The sequence below is a fragment of the Anomaloglossus baeobatrachus genome, unplaced genomic scaffold (genome assembly GCF_048569485.1).
Source record: "Anomaloglossus baeobatrachus isolate aAnoBae1 unplaced genomic scaffold, aAnoBae1.hap1 Scaffold_3630, whole genome shotgun sequence".
Classification (NCBI taxonomy): domain Eukaryota; kingdom Metazoa; phylum Chordata; class Amphibia; order Anura; family Aromobatidae; genus Anomaloglossus; species Anomaloglossus baeobatrachus.
In genome coordinates, this window is record NW_027442983.1 from 1 (window position 1) to 15,913 (window position 15,913).

At 46.6% G+C, this 15,913-nt stretch overlaps 10 non-coding genes across 10 annotated transcripts; all 10 read left to right on the forward strand.

Annotated features, from left to right (window-relative positions):
* Positions 1-236: 236 nt before the first annotated feature.
* Positions 237-427, forward strand: LOC142273425 (U2 spliceosomal RNA). The gene has a single exon (XR_012737939.1). It is a non-coding gene; the product is annotated as a U2 spliceosomal RNA (small nuclear RNA).
* Positions 428-1,814: 1,387 nt separating this feature from the next.
* Positions 1,815-2,005, forward strand: LOC142273437 (U2 spliceosomal RNA). The gene has a single exon (XR_012737950.1). It is a non-coding gene; the product is annotated as a U2 spliceosomal RNA (small nuclear RNA).
* A 1,387-nt stretch (positions 2,006-3,392) lies between these two features.
* Positions 3,393-3,583, forward strand: LOC142273449 (U2 spliceosomal RNA). Its single transcript, XR_012737961.1, has one exon. It is a non-coding gene; the product is annotated as a U2 spliceosomal RNA (small nuclear RNA).
* A 1,387-nt stretch (positions 3,584-4,970) lies between these two features.
* Positions 4,971-5,161, forward strand: LOC142273461 (U2 spliceosomal RNA). The gene has a single exon (XR_012737972.1). It is a non-coding gene; the product is annotated as a U2 spliceosomal RNA (small nuclear RNA).
* Positions 5,162-6,548: 1,387 nt separating this feature from the next.
* LOC142273471 (U2 spliceosomal RNA) lies at positions 6,549-6,739 on the forward strand. Its single transcript, XR_012737974.1, has one exon. It is a non-coding gene; the product is annotated as a U2 spliceosomal RNA (small nuclear RNA).
* Positions 6,740-8,126: 1,387 nt separating this feature from the next.
* LOC142273426 (U2 spliceosomal RNA) lies at positions 8,127-8,317 on the forward strand. Its single transcript, XR_012737940.1, has one exon. It is a non-coding gene; the product is annotated as a U2 spliceosomal RNA (small nuclear RNA).
* A 1,387-nt stretch (positions 8,318-9,704) lies between these two features.
* LOC142273427 (U2 spliceosomal RNA) lies at positions 9,705-9,895 on the forward strand. The gene has a single exon (XR_012737941.1). It is a non-coding gene; the product is annotated as a U2 spliceosomal RNA (small nuclear RNA).
* A 1,387-nt stretch (positions 9,896-11,282) lies between these two features.
* Positions 11,283-11,473, forward strand: LOC142273428 (U2 spliceosomal RNA). The gene has a single exon (XR_012737942.1). It is a non-coding gene; the product is annotated as a U2 spliceosomal RNA (small nuclear RNA).
* A 1,387-nt stretch (positions 11,474-12,860) lies between these two features.
* On the forward strand, positions 12,861-13,051 carry LOC142273429 (U2 spliceosomal RNA). Its single transcript, XR_012737943.1, has one exon. It is a non-coding gene; the product is annotated as a U2 spliceosomal RNA (small nuclear RNA).
* A 2,189-nt stretch (positions 13,052-15,240) lies between these two features.
* On the forward strand, positions 15,241-15,434 carry LOC142273448 (U2 spliceosomal RNA). The gene has a single exon (XR_012737960.1). It is a non-coding gene; the product is annotated as a U2 spliceosomal RNA (small nuclear RNA).
* Positions 15,435-15,913: the final 479 nt, after the last annotated feature.

Consider the following 15,913-nt stretch of genomic DNA (forward strand, 5'->3'; position numbering starts at 1 on the left):
GGGAGGGGAGTTGCTTGCGCCCTAAAGGAGGAGTTATTCAGATTCATTGCAGTGGGCGGCGGCTGCAAAACGCACCATTCTTCTTGTTTTGGCTCTGCAAAGCAGCCTTTTCAAGGGTTGGCTTGGGTGACAAAATGTCTTGTGTAGGCGTGGGTTTGTCTCCCTCTCGCTCTCTCTCCCTAAGATGTGTCCGGCATAGGCCAGGGTGCCACTCGAGGCCCAAACCAATTCTGGTTATCGCTTCTCGGCCTTTTGGCTAAGATCAAGTGTAGTATCTGTTCTTATCAGTTTAATATCTGATACGTCCCCTATCTGGGGACCATATATTAAATGGATTTTTAGAACAGGGAGATGGAAAAAGAGCTTGCTCTGTCCACTCCACGCATTGACCTGGTATTGCAGTACCTCCAGGAACGGTGCACCCCTTCTTAACCCAGTTTCCAAAAGCAGAACTCAATTCACCTGATTCATATTAGCCCGATTTAATGAATTGGAAGAAAGCATACGTCTTCATATGCACCTCAATTTGGCCCATTCACTTTTCACACTTCCTCCTTTTGTTTTTTATCTTTCACACTTTTGACTTTCTTTATTCATCCAAATAGCAAACTCATCACCACTCAACCTGACCAACTCGGCTATGTCCCCGTGCTGCAGTTCTCTGTCTTATCTAGATCATTTGCAATTGAATGGAATAGATCCCTTTTGGACAAAGTGGATTCACCTGCTGCTGCAGTGACCACAGGTGTGATAACATCTAGAATTGGCATCTGGTGCGATCTCTCCGCTTCCACTCCAAAGAAAGTTACCTGTTTATTCCTATCATGCATTGGTTTTTGGGGTTTTCTTTGAGTAATGATGATCTCTTTAGTAGTCTGTTGGCGCCCTCTCCTGGAGGAATAGTTTGCTTGCTCTTGGACATTCTAAAAGAGAGGTCATGATAGACATTGAGCTTCTGAGCTCAATTGGGGACAGTCATGGGTGATGAATGTTTGCAACCTACTGCGAAGCCTCATACCGCAATATAAGGAACGTCAAATACTAAGAAAGGGCGGCCTATGAAAGAATTACTACTTTCAATAAGTACACTTAAACGGCTAATTGGGAATAGAAAAACTGTAAAAAGCCCTCTGAGAAAGCCCCCCTCTAACCTTTGATAGTAAGCTTTTCTGTAGTCTGCCTGTTGATGTATTTTCCGTTTGAACTGTGCACAACATGAAGAGACGGAACACTGGCGGCTTGTCACAATGCCCCCCGATGACATCACAATAGCGCTGCTGCCTAGAAAACAAGCTGCGCAGAAGAAGTTGTTCTTTGGGTGGGAGGGTGGGCTAGTGGAAGGAGGGGGCAATCTCTTTTTTTCCCGGGTGGTAGGGGGATGACAGGAGAAGGGAAGCGGGTGGTGAGAAAGGTACAGAGGGCAGGGTTTGGGGGCTGGGAAGGAAAGGGAAAAGATTAGGGTTTGGGGATGATGAAAGGGCTTTCTACGGGTAAGGATGGCAAAGGGTGGCAGTGACGGAAAGTCAGGCAACCTGTCCTGTCCGTCTTTTTGTATCGTGAATTGGAAAGACTGCAAGGGGGAGGGGAGTTGCTTGCGCCCTAAAGGAGGAGTTATTCAGATTCATTGCAGTGGGCGGCGGCTGCAAAACGCACCATTCTTCTTGTTTTGGCTCTGCAAAGCAGCCTTTTCAAGGGTTGGCTTGGGTGACAAAATGTCTTGTGTAGGCGTGGGTTTGTCTCCCTCTCGCTCTCTCTCCCTAAGATGTGTCCGGCATAGGCCAGGGTGCCACTCGAGGCCCAAACCAATTCTGGTTATCGCTTCTCGGCCTTTTGGCTAAGATCAAGTGTAGTATCTGTTCTTATCAGTTTAATATCTGATACGTCCCCTATCTGGGGACCATATATTAAATGGATTTTTAGAACAGGGAGATGGAAAAAGAGCTTGCTCTGTCCACTCCACGCATTGACCTGGTATTGCAGTACCTCCAGGAACGGTGCACCCCTTCTTAACCCAGTTTCCAAAAGCAGAACTCAATTCACCTGATTCATATTAGCCCGATTTAATGAATTGGAAGAAAGCATACGTCTTCATATGCACCTCAATTTGGCCCATTCACTTTTCACACTTCCTCCTTTTGTTTTTTATCTTTCACACTTTTGACTTTCTTTATTCATCCAAATAGCAAACTCATCACCACTCAACCTGACCAACTCGGCTATGTCCCCGTGCTGCAGTTCTCTGTCTTATCTAGATCATTTGCAATTGAATGGAATAGATCCCTTTTGGACAAAGTGGATTCACCTGCTGCTGCAGTAACCACAGGTGTGATAACATCTAGAATTGGCATCTGGTGCGATCTCTCCGCTTCCACTCCAAAGAAAGTTACCTGTTTATTCCTATCATGCATTGGTTTTTGGGGTTTTCTTTGAGTAATGATGATCTCTTTAGTAGTCTGTTGGCGCCCTCTCCTGGAGGAATAGTTTGCTTGCTCTTGGACATTCTAAAAGAGAGGTCATGATAGACATTGAGCTTCTGAGCTCAATTGGGGACAGTCATGGGTGATGAATGTTTGCAACCTACTGCGAAGCCTCATACCGCAATATAAGGAACGTCAAATACTAAGAAAGGGCGGCCTATGAAAGAATTACTACTTTCAATAAGTACACTTAAACGGCTAATTGGGAATAGAAAAACTGTAAAAAGCCCTCTGAGAAAGCCCCCCTCTAACCTTTGATAGTAAGCTTTTCTGTAGTCTGCCTGTTGATGTATTTTCCGTTTGAACTGTGCACAACATGAAGAGACGGAACACTGGCGGCTTGTCACAATGCCCCCCGATGACATCACAATAGCACTGCTGCCTAGAAAACAAGCTGCGCAGAAGAAGTTGTTCTTTGGGTGGGAGGGTGGGCTAGTGGAAGGAGGGGGCAATCTCTTTTTTTCCCGGGTGGTAGGGGGATGACAGGAGAAGGGAAGCGGGTGGTGAGAAAGGTACAGAGGGCAGGGTTTGGGGGCTGGGAAGGAAAGGGAAAAGATTAGGGTTTGGGGATGATGAAAGGGCTTTCTACGGGTAAGGATGGCAAAGGGTGGCAGTGACGGAAAGTCAGGCAACCTGTCCTGTCCGTCTTTTTGTATCGTGAATTGGAAAGACTGCAAGGGGGAGGGGAGTTGCTTGCGCCCTAAAGGAGGAGTTATTCAGATTCATTGCAGTGGGCGGCGGCTGCAAAACGCACCATTCTTCTTGTTTTGGCTCTGCAAAGCAGCCTTTTCAAGGGTTGGCTTGGGTGACAAAATGTCTTGTGTAGGCGTGGGTTTGTCTCCCTCTCGCTCTCTCTCCCTAAGATGTGTCCGGCATAGGCCAGGGTGCCACTCGAGGCCCAAACCAATTCTGGTTATCGCTTCTCGGCCTTTTGGCTAAGATCAAGTGTAGTATCTGTTCTTATCAGTTTAATATCTGATACGTCCCCTATCTGGGGACCATATATTAAATGGATTTTTAGAACAGGGAGATGGAAAAAGAGCTTGCTCTGTCCACTCCACGCATTGACCTGGTATTGCAGTACCTCCAGGAACGGTGCACCCCTTCTTAACCCAGTTTCCAAAAGCAGAACTCAATTCACCTGATTCATATTAGCCCGATTTAATGAATTGGAAGAAAGCATACGTCTTCATATGCACCTCAATTTGGCCCATTCACTTTTCACACTTCCTCCTTTTGTTTTTTATCTTTCACACTTTTGACTTTCTTTATTCATCCAAATAGCAAACTCATCACCACTCAACCTGACCAACTCGGCTATGTCCCCGTGCTGCAGTTCTCTGTCTTATCTAGATCATTTGCAATTGAATGGAATAGATCCCTTTTGGACAAAGTGGATTCACCTGCTGCTGCAGTGACCACAGGTGTGATAACATCTAGAATTGGCATCTGGTGCGATCTCTCCGCTTCCACTCCAAAGAAAGTTACCTGTTTATTCCTATCATGCATTGGTTTTTGGGGTTTTCTTTGAGTAATGATGATCTCTTTAGTAGTCTGTTGGCGCCCTCTCCTGGAGGAATAGTTTGCTTGCTCTTGGACATTCTAAAAGAGAGGTCATGATAGACATTGAGCTTCTGAGCTCAATTGGGGACAGTCATGGGTGATGAATGTTTGCAACCTACTGCGAAGCCTCATACCGCAATATAAGGAACGTCAAATACTAAGAAAGGGCGGCCTATGAAAGAATTACTACTTTCAATAAGTACACTTAAACGGCTAATTGGGAATAGAAAAACTGTAAAAAGCCCTCTGAGAAAGCCCCCCTCTAACCTTTGATAGTAAGCTTTTCTGTAGTCTGCCTGTTGATGTATTTTCCGTTTGAACTGTGCACAACATGAAGAGACGGAACACTGGCGGCTTGTCACAATGCCCCCCGATGACATCACAATAGCGCTGCTGCCTAGAAAACAAGCTGCGCAGAAGAAGTTGTTCTTTGGGTGGGAGGGTGGGCTAGTGGAAGGAGGGGGCAATCTCTTTTTTTCCCGGGTGGTAGGGGGATGACAGGAGAAGGGAAGCGGGTGGTGAGAAAGGTACAGAGGGCAGGGTTTGGGGGCTGGGAAGGAAAGGGAAAAGATTAGGGTTTGGGGATGATGAAAGGGCTTTCTACGGGTAAGGATGGCAAAGGGTGGCAGTGACGGAAAGTCAGGCAACCTGTCCTGTCCGTCTTTTTGTATCGTGAATTGGAAAGACTGCAAGGGGGAGGGGAGTTGCTTGCGCCCTAAAGGAGGAGTTATTCAGATTCATTGCAGTGGGCGGCGGCTGCAAAACGCACCATTCTTCTTGTTTTGGCTCTGCAAAGCAGCCTTTTCAAGGGTTGGCTTGGGTGACAAAATGTCTTGTGTAGGCGTGGGTTTGTCTCCCTCTCGCTCTCTCTCCCTAAGATGTGTCCGGCATAGGCCAGGGTGCCACTCGAGGCCCAAACCAATTCTGGTTATCGCTTCTCGGCCTTTTGGCTAAGATCAAGTGTAGTATCTGTTCTTATCAGTTTAATATCTGATACGTCCCCTATCTGGGGACCATATATTAAATGGATTTTTAGAACAGGGAGATGGAAAAAGAGCTTGCTCTGTCCACTCCACGCATTGACCTGGTATTGCAGTACCTCCAGGAACGGTGCACCCCTTCTTAACCCAGTTTCCAAAAGCAGAACTCAATTCACCTGATTCATATTAGCCCGATTTAATGAATTGGAAGAAAGCATACGTCTTCATATGCACCTCAATTTGGCCCATTCACTTTTCACACTTCCTCCTTTTGTTTTTTATCTTTCACACTTTTGACTTTCTTTATTCATCCAAATAGCAAACTCATCACCACTCAACCTGACCAACTCGGCTATGTCCCCGTGCTGCAGTTCTCTGTCTTATCTAGATCATTTGCAATTGAATGGAATAGATCCCTTTTGGACAAAGTGGATTCACCTGCTGCTGCAGTGACCACAGGTGTGATAACATCTAGAATTGGCATCTGGTGCGATCTCTCCGCTTCCACTCCAAAGAAAGTTACCTGTTTATTCCTATCATGCATTGGTTTTTGGGGTTTTCTTTGAGTAATGATGATCTCTTTAGTAGTCTGTTGGCGCCCTCTCCTGGAGGAATAGTTTGCTTGCTCTTGGACATTCTAAAAGAGAGGTCATGATAGACATTGAGCTTCTGAGCTCAATTGGGGACAGTCATGGGTGATGAATGTTTGCAACCTACTGCGAAGCCTCATACCGCAATATAAGGAACGTCAAATACTAAGAAAGGGCGGCCTATGAAAGAATTACTACTTTCAATAAGTACACTTAAACGGCTAATTGGGAATAGAAAAACTGTAAAAAGCCCTCTGAGAAAGCCCCCCTCTAACCTTTGATAGTAAGCTTTTCTGTAGTCTGCCTGTTGATGTATTTTCCGTTTGAACTGTGCACAACATGAAGAGACGGAACACTGGCGGCTTGTCACAATGCCCCCCGATGACATCACAATAGCGCTGCTGCCTAGAAAACAAGCTGCGCAGAAGAAGTTGTTCTTTGGGTGGGAGGGTGGGCTAGTGGAAGGAGGGGGCAATCTCTTTTTTTCCCGGGTGGTAGGGGGATGACAGGAGAAGGGAAGCGGGTGGTGAGAAAGGTACAGAGGGCAGGGTTTGGGGGCTGGGAAGGAAAGGGAAAAGATTAGGGTTTGGGGATGATGAAAGGGCTTTCTACGGGTAAGGATGGCAAAGGGTGGCAGTGACGGAAAGTCAGGCAACCTGTCCTGTCCGTCTTTTTGTATCGTGAATTGGAAAGACTGCAAGGGGGAGGGGAGTTGCTTGCGCCCTAAAGGAGGAGTTATTCAGATTCATTGCAGTGGGCGGCGGCTGCAAAACGCACCATTCTTCTTGTTTTGGCTCTGCAAAGCAGCCTTTTCAAGGGTTGGCTTGGGTGACAAAATGTCTTGTGTAGGCGTGGGTTTGTCTCCCTCTCGCTCTCTCTCCCTAAGATGTGTCCGGCATAGGCCAGGGTGCCACTCGAGGCCCAAACCAATTCTGGTTATCGCTTCTCGGCCTTTTGGCTAAGATCAAGTGTAGTATCTGTTCTTATCAGTTTAATATCTGATACGTCCCCTATCTGGGGACCATATATTAAATGGATTTTTAGAACAGGGAGATGGAAAAAGAGCTTGCTCTGTCCACTCCACGCATTGACCTGGTATTGCAGTACCTCCAGGAACGGTGCACCCCTTCTTAACCCAGTTTCCAAAAGCAGAACTCAATTCACCTGATTCATATTAGCCCGATTTAATGAATTGGAAGAAAGCATACGTCTTCATATGCACCTCAATTTGGCCCATTCACTTTTCACACTTCCTCCTTTTGTTTTTTATCTTTCACACTTTTGACTTTCTTTATTCATCCAAATAGCAAACTCATCACCACTCAACCTGACCAACTCGGCTATGTCCCCGTGCTGCAGTTCTCTGTCTTATCTAGATCATTTGCAATTGAATGGAATAGATCCCTTTTGGACAAAGTGGATTCACCTGCTGCTGCAGTGACCACAGGTGTGATAACATCTAGAATTGGCATCTGGTGCGATCTCTCCGCTTCCACTCCAAAGAAAGTTACCTGTTTATTCCTATCATGCATTGGTTTTGGGGGTTTTCTTTGAGTAATGATGATCTCTTTAGTAGTCTGTTGGCGCCCTCTCCTGGAGGAATAGTTTGCTTGCTCTTGGACATTCTAAAAGAGAGGTCATGATAGACATTGAGCTTCTGAGCTCAATTGGGGACAGTCATGGGTGATGAATGTTTGCAACCTACTGCGAAGCCTCATACCGCAATATAAGGAACGTCAAATACTAAGAAAGGGCGGCCTATGAAAGAATTACTACTTTCAATAAGTACACTTAAACGGCTAATTGGGAATAGAAAAACTGTAAAAAGCCCTCTGAGAAAGCCCCCCTCTAACCTTTGATAGTAAGCTTTTCTGTAGTCTGCCTGTTGATGTATTTTCCGTTTGAACTGTGCACAACATGAAGAGACGGAACACTGGCGGCTTGTCACAATGCCCCCCGATGACATCACAATAGCGCTGCTGCCTAGAAAACAAGCTGCGCAGAAGAAGTTGTTCTTTGGGTGGGAGGGTGGGCTAGTGGAAGGAGGGGGCAATCTCTTTTTTTCCCGGGTGGTAGGGGGATGACAGGAGAAGGGAAGCGGGTGGTGAGAAAGGTACAGAGGGCAGGGTTTGGGGGCTGGGAAGGAAAGGGAAAAGATTAGGGTTTGGGGATGATGAAAGGGCTTTCTACGGGTAAGGATGGCAAAGGGTGGCAGTGACGGAAAGTCAGGCAACCTGTCCTGTCCGTCTTTTTGTATCGTGAATTGGAAAGACTGCAAGGGGGAGGGGAGTTGCTTGCGCCCTAAAGGAGGAGTTATTCAGATTCATTGCAGTGGGCGGCGGCTGCAAAACGCACCATTCTTCTTGTTTTGGCTCTGCAAAGCAGCCTTTTCAAGGGTTGGCTTGGGTGACAAAATGTCTTGTGTAGGCGTGGGTTTGTCTCCCTCTCGCTCTCTCTCCCTAAGATGTGTCCGGCATAGGCCAGGGTGCCACTCGAGGCCCAAACCAATTCTGGTTATCGCTTCTCGGCCTTTTGGCTAAGATCAAGTGTAGTATCTGTTCTTATCAGTTTAATATCTGATACGTCCCCTATCTGGGGACCATATATTAAATGGATTTTTAGAACAGGGAGATGGAAAAAGAGCTTGCTCTGTCCACTCCACGCATTGACCTGGTATTGCAGTACCTCCAGGAACGGTGCACCCCTTCTTAACCCAGTTTCCAAAAGCAGAACTCAATTCACCTGATTCATATTAGCCCGATTTAATGAATTGGAAGAAAGCATACGTCTTCATATGCACCTCAATTTGGCCCATTCACTTTTCACACTTCCTCCTTTTGTTTTTTATCTTTCACACTTTTGACTTTCTTTATTCATCCAAATAGCAAACTCATCACCACTCAACCTGACCAACTCGGCTATGTCCCCGTGCTGCAGTTCTCTGTCTTATCTAGATCATTTGCAATTGAATGGAATAGATCCCTTTTGGACAAAGTGGATTCACCTGCTGCTGCAGTGACCACAGGTGTGATAACATCTAGAATTGGCATCTGGTGCGATCTCTCCGCTTCCACTCCAAAGAAAGTTACCTGTTTATTCCTATCATGCATTGGTTTTTGGGGTTTTCTTTGAGTAATGATGATCTCTTTAGTAGTCTGTTGGCGCCCTCTCCTGGAGGAATAGTTTGCTTGCTCTTGGACATTCTAAAAGAGAGGTCATGATAGACATTGAGCTTCTGAGCTCAATTGGGGACAGTCATGGGTGATGAATGTTTGCAACCTACTGCGAAGCCTCATACCGCAATATAAGGAACGTCAAATACTAAGAAAGGGCGGCCTATGAAAGAATTACTACTTTCAATAAGTACACTTAAACGGCTAATTGGGAATAGAAAAACTGTAAAAAGCCCTCTGAGAAAGCCCCCCTCTAACCTTTGATAGTAAGCTTTTCTGTAGTCTGCCTGTTGATGTATTTTCCGTTTGAACTGTGCACAACATGAAGAGACGGAACACTGGCGGCTTGTCACAATGCCCCCCGATGACATCACAATAGCGCTGCTGCCTAGAAAACAAGCTGCGCAGAAGAAGTTGTTCTTTGGGTGGGAGGGTGGGCTAGTGGAAGGAGGGGGCAATCTCTTTTTTTCCCGGGTGGTAGGGGGATGACAGGAGAAGGGAAGCGGGTGGTGAGAAAGGTACAGAGGGCAGGGTTTGGGGGCTGGGAAGGAAAGGGAAAAGATTAGGGTTTGGGGATGATGAAAGGGCTTTCTACGGGTAAGGATGGCAAAGGGTGGCAGTGACGGAAAGTCAGGCAACCTGTCCTGTCCGTCTTTTTGTATCGTGAATTGGAAAGACTGCAAGGGGGAGGGGAGTTGCTTGCGCCCTAAAGGAGGAGTTATTCAGATTCATTGCAGTGGGCGGCGGCTGCAAAACGCACCATTCTTCTTGTTTTGGCTCTGCAAAGCAGCCTTTTCAAGGGTTGGCTTGGGTGACAAAATGTCTTGTGTAGGCGTGGGTTTGTCTCCCTCTCGCTCTCTCTCCCTAAGATGTGTCCGGCATAGGCCAGGGTGCCACTCGAGGCCCAAACCAATTCTGGTTATCGCTTCTCGGCCTTTTGGCTAAGATCAAGTGTAGTATCTGTTCTTATCAGTTTAATATCTGATACGTCCCCTATCTGGGGACCATATATTAAATGGATTTTTAGAACAGGGAGATGGAAAAAGAGCTTGCTCTGTCCACTCCACGCATTGACCTGGTATTGCAGTACCTCCAGGAACGGTGCACCCCTTCTTAACCCAGTTTCCAAAAGCAGAACTCAATTCACCTGATTCATATTAGCCCGATTTAATGAATTGGAAGAAAGCATACGTCTTCATATGCACCTCAATTTGGCCCATTCACTTTTCACACTTCCTCCTTTTGTTTTTTATCTTTCACACTTTTGACTTTCTTTATTCATCCAAATAGCAAACTCATCACCACTCAACCTGACCAACTCGGCTATGTCCCCGTGCTGCAGTTCTCTGTCTTATCTAGATCATTTGCAATTGAATGGAATAGATCCCTTTTGGACAAAGTGGATTCACCTGCTGCTGCAGTGACCACAGGTGTGATAACATCTAGAATTGGCATCTGGTGCGATCTCTCCGCTTCCACTCCAAAGAAAGTTACCTGTTTATTCCTATCATGCATTGGTTTTTGGGGTTTTCTTTGAGTAATGATGATCTCTTTAGTAGTCTGTTGGCGCCCTCTCCTGGAGGAATAGTTTGCTTGCTCTTGGACATTCTAAAAGAGAGGTCATGATAGACATTGAGCTTCTGAGCTCAATTGGGGACAGTCATGGGTGATGAATGTTTGCAACCTACTGCGAAGCCTCATACCGCAATATAAGGAACGTCAAATACTAAGAAAGGGCGGCCTATGAAAGAATTACTACTTTCAATAAGTACACTTAAACGGCTAATTGGGAATAGAAAAACTGTAAAAAGCCCTCTGAGAAAGCCCCCCTCTAACCTTTGATAGTAAGCTTTTCTGTAGTCTGCCTGTTGATGTATTTTCCGTTTGAACTGTGCACAACATGAAGAGACGGAACACTGGCGGCTTGTCACAATGCCCCCCGATGACATCACAATAGCGCTGCTGCCTAGAAAACAAGCTGCGCAGAAGAAGTTGTTCTTTGGGTGGGAGGGTGGGCTAGTGGAAGGAGGGGGCAATCTCTTTTTTTCCCGGGTGGTAGGGGGATGACAGGAGAAGGGAAGCGGGTGGTGAGAAAGGTACAGAGGGCAGGGTTTGGGGGCTGGGAAGGAAAGGGAAAAGATTAGGGTTTGGGGATGATGAAAGGGCTTTCTACGGGTAAGGATGGCAAAGGGTGGCAGTGACGGAAAGTCAGGCAACCTGTCCTGTCCGTCTTTTTGTATCGTGAATTGGAAAGACTGCAAGGGGGAGGGGAGTTGCTTGCGCCCTAAAGGAGGAGTTATTCAGATTCATTGCAGTGGGCGGCGGCTGCAAAACGCACCATTCTTCTTGTTTTGGCTCTGCAAAGCAGCCTTTTCAAGGGTTGGCTTGGGTGACAAAATGTCTTGTGTAGGCGTGGGTTTGTCTCCCTCTCGCTCTCTCTCCCTAAGATGTGTCCGGCATAGGCCAGGGTGCCACTCGAGGCCCAAACCAATTCTGGTTATCGCTTCTCGGCCTTTTGGCTAAGATCAAGTGTAGTATCTGTTCTTATCAGTTTAATATCTGATACGTCCCCTATCTGGGGACCATATATTAAATGGATTTTTAGAACAGGGAGATGGAAAAAGAGCTTGCTCTGTCCACTCCACGCATTGACCTGGTATTGCAGTACCTCCAGGAACGGTGCACCCCTTCTTAACCCAGTTTCCAAAAGCAGAACTCAATTCACCTGATTCATATTAGCCCGATTTAATGAATTGGAAGAAAGCATACGTCTTCATATGCACCTCAATTTGGCCCATTCACTTTTCACACTTCCTCCTTTTGTTTTTTATCTTTCACACTTTTGACTTTCTTTATTCATCCAAATAGCAAACTCATCACCACTCAACCTGACCAACTCGGCTATGTCCCCGTGCTGCAGTTCTCTGTCTTATCTAGATCATTTGCAATTGAATGGAATAGATCCCTTTTGGACAAAGTGGATTCACCTGCTGCTGCAGTGACCACAGGTGTGATAACATCTAGAATTGGCATCTGGTGCGATCTCTCCGCTTCCACTCCAAAGAAAGTTACCTGTTTATTCCTATCATGCATTGGTTTTTGGGGTTTTCTTTGAGTAATGATGATCTCTTTAGTAGTCTGTTGGCGCCCTCTCCTGGAGGAATAGTTTGCTTGCTCTTGGACATTCTAAAAGAGAGGTCATGATAGACATTGAGCTTCTGAGCTCAATTGGGGACAGTCATGGGTGATGAATGTTTGCAACCTACTGCGAAGCCTCATACCGCAATATAAGGAACGTCAAATACTAAGAAAGGGCGGCCTATGAAAGAATTACTACTTTCAATAAGTACACTTAAACGGCTAATTGGGAATAGAAAAACTGTAAAAAGCCCTCTGAGAAAGCCCCCCTCTAACCTTTGATAGTAAGCTTTTCTGTAGTCTGCCTGTTGATGTATTTTCCGTTTGAACTGTGCACAACATGAAGAGACGGAACACTGGCGGCTTGTCACAATGCCCCCCGATGACATCACAATAGCGCTGCTGCCTAGAAAACAAGCTGCGCAGAAGAAGTTGTTCTTTGGGTGGGAGGGTGGGCTAGTGGAAGGAGGGGGCAATCTCTTTTTTTCCCGGGTGGTAGGGGGATGACAGGAGAAGGGAAGCGGGTGGTGAGAAAGGTACAGAGGGCAGGGTTTGGGGGCTGGGAAGGAAAGGGAAAAGATTAGGGTTTGGGGATGATGAAAGGGCTTTCTACGGGTAAGGATGGCAAAGGGTGGCAGTGACGGAAAGTCAGGCAACCTGTCCTGTCCGTCTTTTTGTATCGTGAATTGGAAAGACTGCAAGGGGGAGGGGAGTTGCTTGCGCCCTAAAGGAGGAGTTATTCAGATTCATTGCAGTGGGCGGCGGCTGCAAAACGCACCATTCTTCTTGTTTTGGCTCTGCAAAGCAGCCTTTTCAAGGGTTGGCTTGGGTGACAAAATGTCTTGTGTAGGCGTGGGTTTGTCTCCCTCTCGCTCTCTCTCCCTAAGATGTGTCCGGCATAGGCCAGGGTGCCACTCGAGGCCCAAACCAATTCTGGTTATCGCTTCTCGGCCTTTTGGCTAAGATCAAGTGTAGTATCTGTTCTTATCAGTTTAATATCTGATACGTCCCCTATCTGGGGACCATATATTAAATGGATTTTTAGAACAGGGAGATGGAAAAAGAGCTTGCTCTGTCCACTCCACGCATTGACCTGGTATTGCAGTACCTCCAGGAACGGTGCACCCCTTCTTAACCCAGTTTCCAAAAGCAGAACTCAATTCACCTGATTCATATTAGCCCGATTTAATGAATTGGAAGAAAGCATACGTCTTCATATGCACCTCAATTTGGCCCATTCACTTTTCACACTTCCTCCTTTTGTTTTTTATCTTTCACACTTTTGACTTTCTTTATTCATCCAAATAGCAAACTCATCACCACTCAACCTGACCAACTCGGCTATGTCCCCGTGCTGCAGTTCTCTGTCTTATCTAGATCATTTGCAATTGAATGGAATAGATCCCTTTTGGACAAAGTGGATTCACCTGCTGCTGCAGTGACCACAGGTGTGATAACATCTAGAATTGGCATCTGGTGCGATCTCTCCGCTTCCACTCCAAAGAAAGTTACCTGTTTATTCCTATCATGCATTGGTTTTTGGGGTTTTCTTTGAGTAATGATGATCTCTTTAGTAGTCTGTTGGCGCCCTCTCCTGGAGGAATAGTTTGCTTGCTCTTGGACATTCTAAAAGAGAGGTCATGATAGACATTGAGCTTCTGAGCTCAATTGGGGACAGTCATGGGTGATGAATGTTTGCAACCTACTGCGAAGCCTCATACCGCAATATAAGGAACGTCAAATACTAAGAAAGGGCGGCCTATGAAAGAATTACTACTTTCAATAAGTACACTTAAACGGCTAATTGGGAATAGAAAAACTGTAAAAAGCCCTCTGAGAAAGCCCCCCTCTAACCTTTGATAGTAAGCTTTTCTGTAGTCTGCCTGTTGATGTATTTTCCGTTTGAACTGTGCACAACATGAAGAGACGGAACACTGGCGGCTTGTCACAATGCCCCCCGATGACATCACAATAGCGCTGCTGCCTAGAAAACAAGCTGCGCAGAAGAAGTTGTTCTTTGGGTGGGAGGGTGGGCTAGTGGAAGGAGGGGGCAATCTCTTTTTTTCCCGGGTGGTAGGGGGATGACAGGAGAAGGGAAGCGGGTGGTGAGAAAGGTACAGAGGGCAGGGTTTGGGGGCTGGGAAGGAAAGGGAAAAGATTAGGGTTTGGGGATGATGAAAGGGCTTTCTACGGGTAAGGATGGCAAAGGGTGGCAGTGACGGAAAGTCAGGCAACCTGTCCTGTCCGTCTTTTTGTATCGTGAATTGGAAAGACTGCAAGGGGGAGGGGAGTTGCTTGCGCCCTAAAGGAGGAGTTATTCAGATTCATTGCAGTGGGCGGCGGCTGCAAAACGCACCATTCTTCTTGTTTTGGCTCTGCAAAGCAGCCTTTTCAAGGGTTGGCTTGGGTGACAAAATGTCTTGTGTAGGCGTGGGTTTGTCTCCCTCTCGCTCTCTCTCCCTAAGATGTGTCCGGCATAGGCCAGGGTGCCACTCGAGGCCCAAACCAATTCTGGTTATCGCTTCTCGGCCTTTTGGCTAAGATCAAGTGTAGTGTTGTTCGAAGAGGTGGTTTAAGCTCCAGGCCACCTTAGTACAATGATACAATGCACACTGGAAGGTTGCGCTTGCTAGTACTCTGGGTGGATAGTATATTCATCTAGAGGAAAACATGGCCCTACCAGGATCGAGGCTATTAGACTGAGTAAGGGTGGGGGGCTATGGTACAACGTGCCCCAGGACTGACGACCCTGGAGTGAGTCTGAGCTTGCTGGCTTGGGACCCCGGCAAGCCTTGGGCTCTGTAGCACACCGTACCTTGCCTTTTCATACTTTTTGAGCATATTACCCTATCCCGGCCTTCTGGCTAGGAAGGGAAATTTTTATAATCCCGGTCGGAGGTCTGGTCAGCTTTGGGCTGAGAAACTAACACCCGGTTGGAGGTCTGGGTCAGCTTCGGCTGAGAAACCAACACCCGGTTGGAGGTCCGGGTCAGCTTCGGCTGAGAAACCAACACCCGGTTGGAGGTCCGGTTAGCCTTGGGCTGAGAAACCAACACCGGTTGACGGTCCGGGCAGTTTCGGCTGCGAAACCAACAACTAGTAGCTCTCTACTCCACTTGGGTAAGATGCCTGGGTGGACGCTGGGAGCAACGACAAGGCTCAACCAGGCTTCGGCTTGGGGGAGCACCGAAGATCCCTGACCCTTGCTGTGGCCTTCTGGCTCGGAGGGACGGGGTTGATTTTTGGGGACCCTCTCCTCACGGTGGGGTCCACACGAATCCTAGCCTTTGCACTGTTTTTGGTGTGACTTCGGTCATGCATTTTTTGTGGTGCTTTGGAAAGCTTCATTAAATCAAAATATCTGTTCTTATCAGTTTAATATCTGATACGTCCCCTATCTGGGGACCATATATTAAATGGATTTTTAGAACAGGGAGATGGAAAAAGAGCTTGCTCTGTCCACTCCACGCATTGACCTGGTATTGCAGTACCTCCAGGAACGGTGCACCCCTTCTTAACCCAGTTTCCAAAAGCAGAACTCAATTCACCTGATTCATATTAGCCCGATTTAATGAATTGGAAGAAAGCATACGTCTTCATATGCACCTCAATTTGGCCCATTCACTTTTCACACTTCCTCCTTTTGTTTTTTATCTTTCACACTTTTGACTTTCTTTATTCATCCAAATAGCAAACTCATCACCACTCAACCTGACCAACTCGGCTATGTCCCCGTGCTGCAGTTCTCTGTCTTATCTAGATCATTTGCAATTGAATGGAATAGATCCCTTTTGGACAAAGTGGATTCACCTGCTGCTGCAGTGACCACAGGTGTGATAACATCTAGAATTGGCATCTGGTGCGATCTCTCCGCTTCCACTCCAAAGAAAGTTACCTGTTTATTCCTATCATGCATTTGTTTTTGGGGTTTTCTTTGAGTAATGATGATCTCTTTAGTAGTCTGTTGGCGCCCTCTCCTGGAGGAATAGTTT